The 11,999-nt window shown below is 48.9% G+C and overlaps 1 long non-coding RNA gene across 1 annotated transcript in view; it reads left to right on the forward strand.

Moving 5' to 3' along the window:
- The window catches only part of LOC125945862 (uncharacterized), a 63,414-nt gene extending 54,093 nt beyond the window's left edge, over positions 1-9,321 (forward strand). The window contains exon 3 of the long non-coding RNA XR_007467167.1: positions 9,250-9,321. This is a non-coding gene — a long non-coding RNA (uncharacterized LOC125945862). The remainder of the gene's footprint in view (positions 1-9,249) is intronic.
- The last annotated feature ends 2,678 nt before the right edge of the window (positions 9,322-11,999 follow it).

Below are 11,999 nucleotides of genomic sequence, written 5' to 3' on the forward strand. Positions count from 1 at the left end.
TAGTACCGTCGATAGAACGGCGTAGGTGGTCGGACGACGAAGGCATGAGGTCTATGGGATGATGATGAGAGTATGGCTAAAATGGCGTTACGGTTGCTGCTGATCACTATATGACGACGATGGCGGGACGTCGACTGTAGGATGAGAATCGGGTCACGACAATGGCATGAAGATGCCCGACCTTGGCGTGACGAAAATTGCACATACCCTGTGGCTCGGATCCGGGCGCAAGCATTCTGACACTGATGCGCTCTCTCGATCGCCCGTGCAATCCGACGAAGGCGCACCTTCCCGCGGTCGCATTTTACCTGGATGCTCTCACCATCACAGAGATGCCTTCGGAACAGCGCAAGGACCTGTGGACCGCATCCCTCTTGAAAGTTCTCTGAGCCTCTTCACCCGCTAGCCAGCCGCGTGCCCTTCATCGCCAAGCCATGCATTTCGCAATACGCGATGCACTTTTATACTGCCGCAATTACCAGGCGGACGGACGTAAATGGCTGCCAGTCATACCCAAGTACTTGCGAATCGATGTGTGTGCTTACATCCATGCTAATCCGCAACTTGTCCACGCTGGCAGGCTGAAAGCGTACCAGTGGCTCCGCCAACGAAGAGCCGCGGACCACGAGTTGAGAGAGCGCGATGTTGAGGCCAAACGTCAGTGAAGAGCCGCCGACTCCGAGTTGCGGTAGCGCGATGTTGAGGCCGAACGTCTGCGTTGCCTTGCGCTCCAGGAACCCGACAACGGTGGTGCACGCCTCGCCAACGCTAACGCCAACTTTCCTGGTGCGACGGCCAGGTTTCAACGCGTGTTTCTCAACCGGAAATTTGGAGCCAGCTGCAGTGCGTGTGACCGGTTGTGGTTCGAGCACAACGTCGTATTGGCCAGTGCAATTCGTTCGGAGGAACACCGAAGAAACGCATGACAAGCTTCGCTTACCCCCATTTCCTCGACAGGGAAATGCTACTAGTTTTCCCATGTTCCGTATTCATAACAAGCAACCTAGGGGGGTCAAAATAAATCCGCAACCGCCACGGCCCCCTCCTTTCCCCCAGATACAGTATCCCATATAGAGGGTGTGTCACTTTACTTGGGCCAATCATTAAATATATGCAAATGCTACGGAGCTGGGCAGAACCAAGGTAATGTTGTTCGCCGTCGCTTGCAGATGCACAGATCTATTTTGCATTCCTCCTAATTAGATAATTAGTCTTGATAATTAATCAACTTCTCAAATGTTATATTTAGATGAAAAGTGTCAATGATAAAATTAAAATGAGCTTGAAAGAAGCCCGCGAATAGACGCAAAATTGTCGCGCGACTACTCGCTCGAGGCAATTTGCGTGTATTCGCGAGAATCTTTCCCGCTCAGGAAAACACTTTTACGCAGCACGTATTGAGTAAGAGAAAGCTGTATCAGGCGTTTTTCGTGTTGCTCTGCAATTTTGTCATTGACACTTTTAATCTAATTATATTTGATAAGTTGAATAGTAATTAGGAATTATTATCTAATTAGGCTGAATGCAAAAATAATCGGGATATCTCCAAGCGACGGCAAATAAGCTTACCTTTGTTCTGTTCGACTAGGCTTTGGGAAGCAAAATTTCGTATTTAGGTCATTTATTGTGGCATGCTCGTACTGTAGTTTTATTGCAGTAAAATGCCTTGAAAGCTTGTCCGCCTATATACGGACAAGCGTGGTCCATGGCTTTCAAGTAAATACTTTACAGTGACTGTTTACTGAAGATATTATTACTTTTAAACATTTCAAACAGACGTGTCGATGTTACCAAGCCAACGGTCTGGGGTTGTTTTATAAAAACAAGCATGACTTATAAACCTGCCTCCTACATTATTCTCCGTAGAAATTTTCTAAATATTTGGAGAGGTCGTAGAACTTCATTCGCAGTTCCACAAGTTCGTCATTATATAGACATCTATAAACTTCCACTGATCCCTGTAACAAATCTAGCTGTATGGGAACATATCCTGTGCGTGCGTGATCATGCGATATTAGTTACACGTTGGCAAAATCTTTCGCCGGTGGAGAATAAACGAAGAACAACACCAATACTTAATTATGAAGCATGGGTTATCATTTTTCTTCTAAGATTACGACGTCAGAAAATTTTTCATTTGCTTGTACTAATAAACATGATTATTTTTATTAGAACATTAAATCAAACCACCACATTTTTCAGAATTCCTGAATGTACCCTCTTTCAGCTTACCGAGTAGACGTCCGATCCTGATTCCAGTGATGATATCTTCGGTTCTGGTTATGTTTTTAATATTTGTCACATTGTCGGAAATCGACGTTACAAAAAGTAAGTCATGTCTTTATATACAATTTTTACACTGTTATGTTTTTCAAAGCCATAGCTGGCGGTTTTTCTCTCCCCTAGTGAAAGTGGCCAATGAATTGCGCCAATTGCGCGATAATTACAGCAAGAACATGCCAATTTCGAAGACGGTACGATTGCACACGGCGCTTCAAAACACTTTCTGCGACAAGGAGGGGTGGGAGGACCGTGTACTTTCTTAACTTTATAAGCAAATCATTGCTATGACAGGAAACACCTGCACCAACGTCAAAAGCACTATCTCGCACAAGAAAACGAGTGCTAAATGAGTTTTCCCGGTTGTAATGCATGCGTCTGTGGCCTCAGTAGTAGACATTTTACCTTGCAGGGGAACTGAGGATCATATCTCACCATCGGAATCGTCATTTAATTCCAATAGAAATTATAAGGACCCTCCTGCCGAACTTTTGCCGTCGTCGTCGCCATCGTGGTCGCGATTAAGTTCCGTATAAAGCACAAGTCAGGTAAGATCTGCGAGGTCCGACTCGCAGCATCCCGCAGCCCCGACTGCGCGAGTCTCCTCCTCAAGCCCAACCATCGCGGCGCATGGGTTTTTGTGCGGCTGATCACATAGGTTGTCCGACTCGCAGCATCCCGCAGCCCCGACTGATGATAAGTGGTTCTTGAGGGAAAGGGAAAGGTTGGCGCTATCTTCTGCAGCCCTTGAGGGAGCACGGCTCAGCGCCAACGGGGAGGGGTAAGTGGGAGCGAAAGAACGGATAGAGTGGAGTCGCCATGGCTGGGCGAAGCAAAACCGGCAGGCATAGGCGGCACGTATCAGGCCGAGATGGAAGGCCTTGGTGTGCTGCAGAGTCTGCAGGGGTGTTGTGCCAGGCCGGTCAGGCCCGGGGTGGGGTGGGAGGCCGTGAGGCCTTCCCGCTTGTAGAAATGTCCTTAGAGGCGTGCGGAGAGCCCTGACGACTCAAGGAACTCTACGACGCCTCGAAGTGCAGAAAGGTGGTGTCGGCCGGGGAAAAGGAGATCTTCCTCCTTGCCAGAGGGGAGGCCCAGGCGGCGGAACTCCTGCAGGAGTGGGCCCCGCTGCTGGAGGTACGCCGGGCAGGCCAGCAGGAGATGTTCGATCGTCTCCGGCTCCCCGCAGGAGCTGCAGGCTGGGGACGTCGCTCGTCCCAGTCGGTAGCTGCGTGCTGCCGTCCAGCTGCAGCCGATGCGGAGCCGGAGAAGGAGCGAGGTCTCCCTGCGAGCCAGGCCTCGCTGGGGGAGTGGTCGTGGGGGGCATCCCAGTGCCACACGTTTGTCTGGGTGGTGGGTCGCCAGGTGTCGCCGCAGCCTCAGTTCAGTGAAGTCGCCCTCCGTCACGGCCCGACTGAGGGGCACAGTGGTGTGGTGGGCGTCCTTCGCCAGGGTGTCGGCTGCCTCGTTGCCCGGGATCCCTACGTGGGCGGGGATCCAGTGCAGGGACACCGGGTGGCCTGCGTCCTGCAGCGCTGTCAGCCGGGTAGACAGCAGGGTCGCCGCGCGCCGAACGCTGTATGTGCGAGTGAAAGGGCGCGAGGGGCGCGTCTTTCACGGGGAGTGAACGCACGGCGGAGAACAAACGCGCGTTCTGCGCCGTGCTCGCTTAAGGGCTGCAGAAGTAGGCGTCTCTGTTCTCCTTCACAATCACCATGTATGTAGAGCAAACGCGCCTTCTTCCAACGAGCGAGAGGCCGTGGGGGAGGGGGAGGGAAGGGAGGCGACGTTTAGCTGCGGCACGCAGTGCCTATTTATATCAGAGGATCCGGCAACAGTCACCAACGCCGCACGCATTTTGAGCGAACGCGGACAAAACGCCGATGGCGTCGACAACAGTTCTGCGTGTTGCCGATGCTGCTGCATGTCCAAGTTTATACAGCTGATAAAGCTAATATCATTACTCCGTATAGCTCTCTACAAGTTTGCTATCGCAATTGATGCTTCGCCTTTCAGGTGAAACTGCGACAACATTTTTGTGCGGCTGATCAGATAGGTTGTCCGACTCGCAGCATCCCGCAGCCCCGACTGCGCGCGTCTCCTACTCAAGCCCAACCATCGTGGCGCATGGGTTTTTGGGCGGCTGATCAGATAGGTTGTCCGACTCGCAGCATCCCGCAGCCCCGACTGCGCGCGTCTCCTCCTCAAGCCCAACCATCGCGGCGCATCGGTTTTTGTGCGGCTGATCAGATAGGTTGTCCGACTCGCAGCATCCCGCAGCCCCGACTGCGCGCGTCTCCTCCTCAAGCCCAACCATCGCGGCGCATCGGTTTTTGTGCGGCTGATCAGATAGGTTGTCCGACTCGCAGCATCCCGCAGCCCCGACTGCGCGCGTCTCCTCCTCAAGCCCAACCATCGCGGCGCATGGGTTTTTGTGCGGTTAATCAGATAGGTTGTCCGACTCGCAGCATCCCGCAGCCCCATGCCATATATGCTGCGAGTAGAAGGGTAAGCATGAGAGGGTGAGCGGAGAGAGAAGGTGGCTTGAAGCGCACAGTGTTACTGCTCGCCCATTATGTGACCTCACGTCATCAAGCGCGCGCTAGGAAAGGACAACGCGCGTCTCCTCCTCAAACCCGACCATTGCTGCGCATGGGTTTTTGTGCGGCTGATCAGATAGGTTGTCCCCGTGCCGCATTTTTTAGATAATCTGGGGCGGGTGCCAAGGCTAAATGCGAGCTGCCTTCCGTTGCACCAAGTAGTGGAGGTCACATAACCTCAACTTTCGATCACGCGGTGGAGCGAATGTCAGTACACGAAGCTGTCGCTACCCGCTGCTGCCACTGTTCATCACACGAGTGGTGTTAGAGCGAGTGCTCACGGTAATCCAGTAAGTACTGCTCATGTTTGCCTCTGCGCGCATCAAATCATGCTTAGTAATTTATTTAGTAAGCGATTATTTACTGCAATTTTCACGCACGATAAAATTACTGGTCTTACTCGTGTATTCATGAGGTAAGCAGCGCGAAAAATGACTGGATGCGAAATAAACAATAATGTTCCGAATAATTTAGGGCTTCAAGAAAGTTTCGCTTTACATAAAATCCCGAATGTGCGTTGTATCTGCATTATTTTACCCGAAGCTTTATATACCTACCTCCACAGGATCTGGCGCGGGTTCCTCGGCCGAATTTCGTCAAGTTTGCTCAGTGGTGCGACTCGGCTCTTCATGTGGGAAGAGCAGGTATATGGGTGAAACAGGAGGAATGGTTTCAGTGAAGACCCCTGAAAAGTAGCAGTGTTCGTGGCAATAGCTTTTGTAGTAGTCTGAGCATGGCAAGTGGCTATGACGTTTGCGTGTTTACACATCTCGTTTTTGCCTTGTGAAGATCTGAGATCGTCTTTAAGGCAAGCTGTCACTTGAGGCGAGCAGCGCAGTGAAAGACGAAGGCAGCCGATAGAACGGCAGCACTGTGCTGGTGTTTCATGCTTTCGTATGAAGTCTGTTTATTTTTTGCGTTGCTCACATCATGAATACACGAGTCAGATTGTTTTTTTACCGAAAATATATTCATCAACACGAACAGCTTATTTCTATGTGAAATGCAGAATGAAGGTCTCCGCCAGATTTATCCAATTACTCCTGCCTTGCACTAACTGATTCCTACTTGCTCCTGCAAATTTCCTAATTTTACCACCCCACATAATTTTCTACCATCCTCGACTGCGCTTCCCTTTCCTTGCCGACCATTCTGTAAATCTAATGGTCCACCGGTTATCTACCCTACGCACAACATGGCCTGCCAAGCTCAATTTATTGTCTGACTGCCAACTACAATATCGGCTATCCCCGTTTCAACTCTGACCCACACCGCTTTCTTCCTGTTTCTTAACGTTAGGACTACCATCTTTGTTTTTATCCCTGTTTTCGCGGTCCCTAATTTTCTCTCAAGTTGTTTGTTAACCTCCTTATAAGCGCCATATAAATTGCAGTAAATAATCGATTACTGATGAAATTACCAAGCAGGGTGTGGCGCGCGCATAGGCAAAGATCATATTGTCCCTTACTCATAATATCTTACTCGATGAACGCGAGAACACCACTGCGCAATGAAGAGCCCCCGTAGCGGGGAGCAAAAGCTGCGTACTGCAGCTCGCTCCACCGCATCACTGAAACTTGATATTACGCGATCTACAATACAACGCGAACGGGAAGACAGCGCTCATAGACGGCTCGCACTAAGCCTTGGCAGCCGCCGCAGATTACTTCGAAAATACAGCACGTGGACCACCAATGCGCTCAGCCGCACAAAAGCTTATGCGTAGCCATGAACGGGCTAGAGGAGCGCGCGCTTTTCCTAGTGCGCGCTAAATCACATGAGTTCAAATACTGAGCGCACGGGAAGTGGCTGCGCTTCAAGTCACCTTCTCTCTCTGCTCCCAATATGAAGCTTATCCAAGCACTTGCAGCATGCGGCAAGTGGGGCGCTGGAAGCAGTGAGTGCGGCATCGCAGATCTTATCAGACTTGTGCTTTATATACAGCTTCATGGCACCCACAATGAAATTGGATGAAAAAACAGCTGGCCGCAGGTGAGATAAGAACCGACGTCGTTGCATTATGCGTGCGATGCTCCTACTAAATGAGCTGCCATGGCGCCGTTTTCGCATCCACTTTCTGGGGCATTCACTTTTCGTAGACATTAGTACCGACATTCGTCTGCTAAATGTTTCGCAAAGGGTAATATTCTCAGCGGTTGCTTGTTCTAACCACAAAAAAATTTCTTCTGACTAGTATTATCCTCTTGAAGCCATATATAGAATGTTTTTCAAATGCAAGCAGATCGGTAAAGAGAAGGAAAATTGCAGGAACTGCTCCATATCTCCAGGTTGTAGTTTTCATCTCGTGCTGAATCTAGAAAAGTATATATTTGCATCTTTTTTATCATATGAAGAAGTTGAAAGCGTCCTTTTCAGCTTCACTCCCGATCTCACCTTCAACATGCGAAATTGAGTGAACATGTTTCCTTTATATTATCGGCCTCTTTCCGCGGACACTGTTCTAGGAGCCTGTGCTGGGAAACAATGAGAATTCGTTACTAGAAGCGAAAGCGGTTCTAGATACTTTGAGTGATGCCTATATGGACGAGTGGCTGTAATTTGATGCGACCTCTGCCATTGATTGCTATGAAGTGTGCGATTTGTAACTGTTATGCATGCAGATGGCTCATGTTCCCACACGATTTTATAGAGTGACATGTAGACATAAAGAGTTCTGTGTATAGTTAGTGCGAATGTAAATATGTAGCCTGTGCCTTTTCATGCACGTCTCACAGACACTGATCAAGGCGTAGTGATCACACAAACATACCACAAGCTATTTTTTCATCACTCCTCATCCTGCATTGTTCCGTTTTCCCGCAACCCCTATGCCCCAGTGTGGAGTAGCTCGACAGAGACAAGCTTTTCCGACCAACATTGCTGCTTTTCTTCTCAATGAATCATCTTTTTTTAACCTGAGCACCAAAAGGTTTTATAGCTAAGCCACATACGAGGGGCATTCGTAAAGCTCGTATTATCAGTGTGACAGATTTAGAAAAGGCGTGCACAATATGCATCAAAATGAGTGTGCGTCTGTCTAGTTTTAACGTAATATAAAACTAATGTTCTATATAATACCGCGCAACACCGCTACGGCGCCCAAACAAAAATGGCAGCACCCATTGGGAAAGTCGAATCACGTGCAGTGATCCGCTTTCTGTATTTGAAGGGACAAGATGCCAAGATTATTCACGCCGAGCTGCTAGCTGTGTACCGTTACAATGCCCCAGCCTATGACTCTGTTGTCAACTGGCGCAGACGATTTAAGTGCGGTCAAACAAGCCTGGACGACGCAGAACGAAGTGGCCGCCCTTTGCTCGATGGTGAACCACAAATTGTTGCGCAAGTAGAGGCTCTCGTACTCGCTGACCGGCAAATAACAGCTGAAGAATTAGTAGGACAGGTAACGTAAGTGCGGGCTCTGTGCACAACATATTTCACTACAACCTGCATATGACGAAAGTTGCCACGCACTGGGTTCCGCGTTTGCTGACGCCAATTCAAAAAGACTTGCGAAAAGAAGCAGCCGCAAAAATGTTGAAGCTTTGTGAGAGCGACCCTGATGATTTTTTTGAACGCCTGATAACCATAGATGAGTGTTGGGAGCACAATAATGACCCTGAAAATAAACTTCAAAGCAAACAATGGAGGCAGGGAAACTCACTCTCGCAAAAAAGGCCAAGAGGCCAAGGTTGTGCCGTCATCAAGCAAGGTCATAATGGGCGTCTTCTGGGACTGCCGTGGTGCTCTTCTCACAGATTATGCCAGCAAAGGCCAAACTATTACAGCAAAGTACTATTGCGAGCTTCTCACCGAATTGCGATGTGCTATCAAGGAGAAGCGTAGAGGAAAGCTCATGAAAGGCGCCAGTCTGCTCCATGACAATGCACCGCGGCTCACTCAGCACATGTAACAGCGACGCATTTGGCCTCCTTAGGCTACGAAATTTTGCCTCATCCGCCATATTCACCTGACCTCGAACCAAGTGACTTCTTGTTCTTCCCTCTCATGAAGAGCACATTGTGCGGGAAACATTTTCGGGACGACGAAGAAGTCATCACTCAAGTCCAGCTCTTCCTGAACTCTCAAAAGGAAGAGTTCTACAGCACTGGACTGCGGCAGCTCATGCATCGTTGGTAGAAGTGTGGAACTTTGGGAGGCGATAATGTAGAGAAGGTATAAACTTTCCCGAAAATGTCGGTTCTTTGTCACTGTTTTTTCATGCAAATAATACGAACTTTATGAACGCCATTCATAGATATGTTGATTTGCTTGACGGGTGCAACAAATTCTTTAGAAACACGAAACCATCAGCCCTCTATTTCTTTCATCATTTGTTTATTTTCCATTCATACTCTAAAAACATGAACAGGTGGAAATCTTGACAAAGAATGCAAACCGCAGCGCTACCCGAAACGTGTAACTCAATATGGTGAGTAAAATTGTGTGTTCCACTTCAAGTTTTTTTTTTTTTTTTTGCAGCAGCGTTGATACTAGTCTTCCAGTGTATTATGACAACCCGTGTTACGTTCTCTGTCACATCAACAAATTTTAAAAGAGCTTATCTTTCACTCTTTTCATGAAAGCAAGGCTAGAAGCCAACGTCAGTGATTAGGTTTGAGTAGTCTCAATGTCTTACGATATAACTTGGGAAGTTTTGTGCAGTGTAGAGAGGACGGGAAGACTGCCTCGCACTAACGCCTCGGGCGTCTTACACGTAGTTATTTCTTTATCTAAAAAATACACAAAGTACAGCACCTTCAGACATTTACCAAGAGCGTAAGCTTTCAGATTGTCCATTCTTTTGTTCAGTCAATTTGTATGATAAAAAAATACCTTAAAGACGAAGAAAACAGGCGAACGGTCAGGCGCGGATCCAGGGGGGATGTCCGGATGTCCTGACCCCCCCCTCAGATTTCTGCATCGCCCCCTCGCTGACAAGGGGCTGGCCCTGTCGCAAAAAAATATGGCCACCAGCATTTTTCAAAATTATTTTTCGCGAGTACCAGTGGTAACAGCCACGTAGAAGTAAAGCTAGCTCGCTCACAAGCTTAGTTGTATTCCGTAGGGGTGTGGTGTCGCGAGGTTGCCGTAGTTATTTTTTCTCATGCACACCTTGGACCTCCTGGCGCCGGCCGTGCCTTACTCGTACCGTCGGTGGCGTCGAATGAACGAGGGGACGTCCCTTTTGCCAAGCATGCCGATGTCTGCGCGAGCGCCTTCGCGCCTGATCAACTTAGTTCCCCCTCGGGGTGTCATCGGTTGCCTCATTGGCTGTCATCGGTTCCGCGACCAACCTGCTTAATGAAAGAGATCTCTCGCTGAAGTGTTCATATATAAACAATAACAACTAACAGCTAAACTAAGGACTACGCATAGGCGACTTTTTTTTAACTGTAGCACCAATTGTGATCACAGTTACACGTTGACAATATCCAGTACGAGCACAGTACCGTTCGTATGCTACAAGTTTTTCATTGTAATTTCGCAGTTGTCGTACATTAAGCATAGGAGGCTCAAAGCCGCCGGATCCGTTTATCTGAGTGGCCGTGCTCGCGGAGCGGGGCGAAACCTCGAGCAGCGCCTGCGAAATGGGGGAGCGTGACGTCAGCGGCCAACGCCAGCGCGCGGGCATAGGATGGCGTCGCGTGATTAGAGAAACGGGAGCAGATGCGCGCCTTGTGTAAAAGGATGACGTCGCGTGGGAAACAAAACATGAAGACGCTGGCTCGCCCTCTCGGCTACTACACCACATCGTTCTTCTTGTAGGTGGCGTCGTGAGCCTTCATACGCGGTGATTCGCATATCGTAAACAACCAGCGTAGTGGTTGCCGCGTTGTAGCTCCAAAGCAAACGAAGGTGTCTCAGCCGAACGCCATGAATCTCCTTAAGGAAAACAAGGTGTCCCAACAGAACTCCGAAGATGGACCCGTGCTTACACGTTTATAACGAAACTGCGACAGATGATCCCAAATTTTATTTTAAGAAACAATACAGGCTAGATATACCGGGTGTTCAAAATTAAGCTTTATGGTTTTCTTAAAATGAGGCACTGGGAGGCACGCGAAAACCACCTGCGCAAATAAGTTATGTGGCCAGGGGGACACAAAGTGAGATGATAATTATCGCTAGTCAGCAGCCGAATTGACTAAAATTGAATAATTAACTTTTTATTGACTGCAGTAAGTGTGTATGTTTGTATTCAAAAGTTAGAGGCAGTCGTGTTTCTACACAGTTTCACTTCGAAGAATCCTTCTTTACTCGCGGACAACTTTCTGTGGCAATGAAGGGAAAGCTACGGAGGCAAAGCGCTCACAAGTGAGGGTGCTTCTGAAAAGAGTCCCGCGTTTTAATCCACGTTGGTTTATGTTGGCGAAGAGTAAACATAAACAGCTTATTAGCAACAGTTAAATAAGACAGAACACACCACTGAGTGTAAAAGTTTACTCATTTTGCGGCTGTTCCCTTCCGCGTCTGGGCAAACGCGAAATCGTCGCACGTGGAAGTTGCGTCGATTCAGCGTCTGTTCCGAGCAACCAAAAGCACTGTCAAACGCTGCCGGACTACTTGGCGCGGTAACACATGTGCAGCATCCACGCGCCCGTAGCTTGCCCTTCACTGCCACAGAAAGTTGTCCGCGAGTATAGCGTGTCTATGCTCCGAGATATCCAACTACAAATTGTAATTGTCGTTTGCATGATTACGCATGCAAGAGAGTGAGGATCGGCGCAAAGCTCCTCCCTGATGTGCCGCGGCTGTTGGGTACGGCGCTTAGTCTGACAACGCGGCGGAGGCATTGGCAAGATAATAACTGTCCCCTTCCCCTCACGGCTGGCGAAAAAAAAATCGAAGAACCCGTAACCGCTGTCGTAACACGCGACCGCGCAGCCTGTAAAAATGGCGGCAGCTGCCATGCCGAGATAATGGCGCGCGCAGAGAAGCCGGAGGGCAGTGCGCGTGCGTAATGGTGACTAGACGACCGGGCATGGTCCTTGCTTGGGCTACGCAAATAAAGTGACTGCTGATTTCTAAGTATTGTAAGTTTTATTGAAATCAAAAGCAACAACGGTACCATCAACAGCAGAAACCTTTTTAGCTATGCTAACGAATATTTCATACTGC

The sequence above is a fragment of the Dermacentor silvarum genome, chromosome 5 (assembly GCF_013339745.2).
Source record: "Dermacentor silvarum isolate Dsil-2018 chromosome 5, BIME_Dsil_1.4, whole genome shotgun sequence".
Classification (NCBI taxonomy): domain Eukaryota; kingdom Metazoa; phylum Arthropoda; class Arachnida; order Ixodida; family Ixodidae; genus Dermacentor; species Dermacentor silvarum.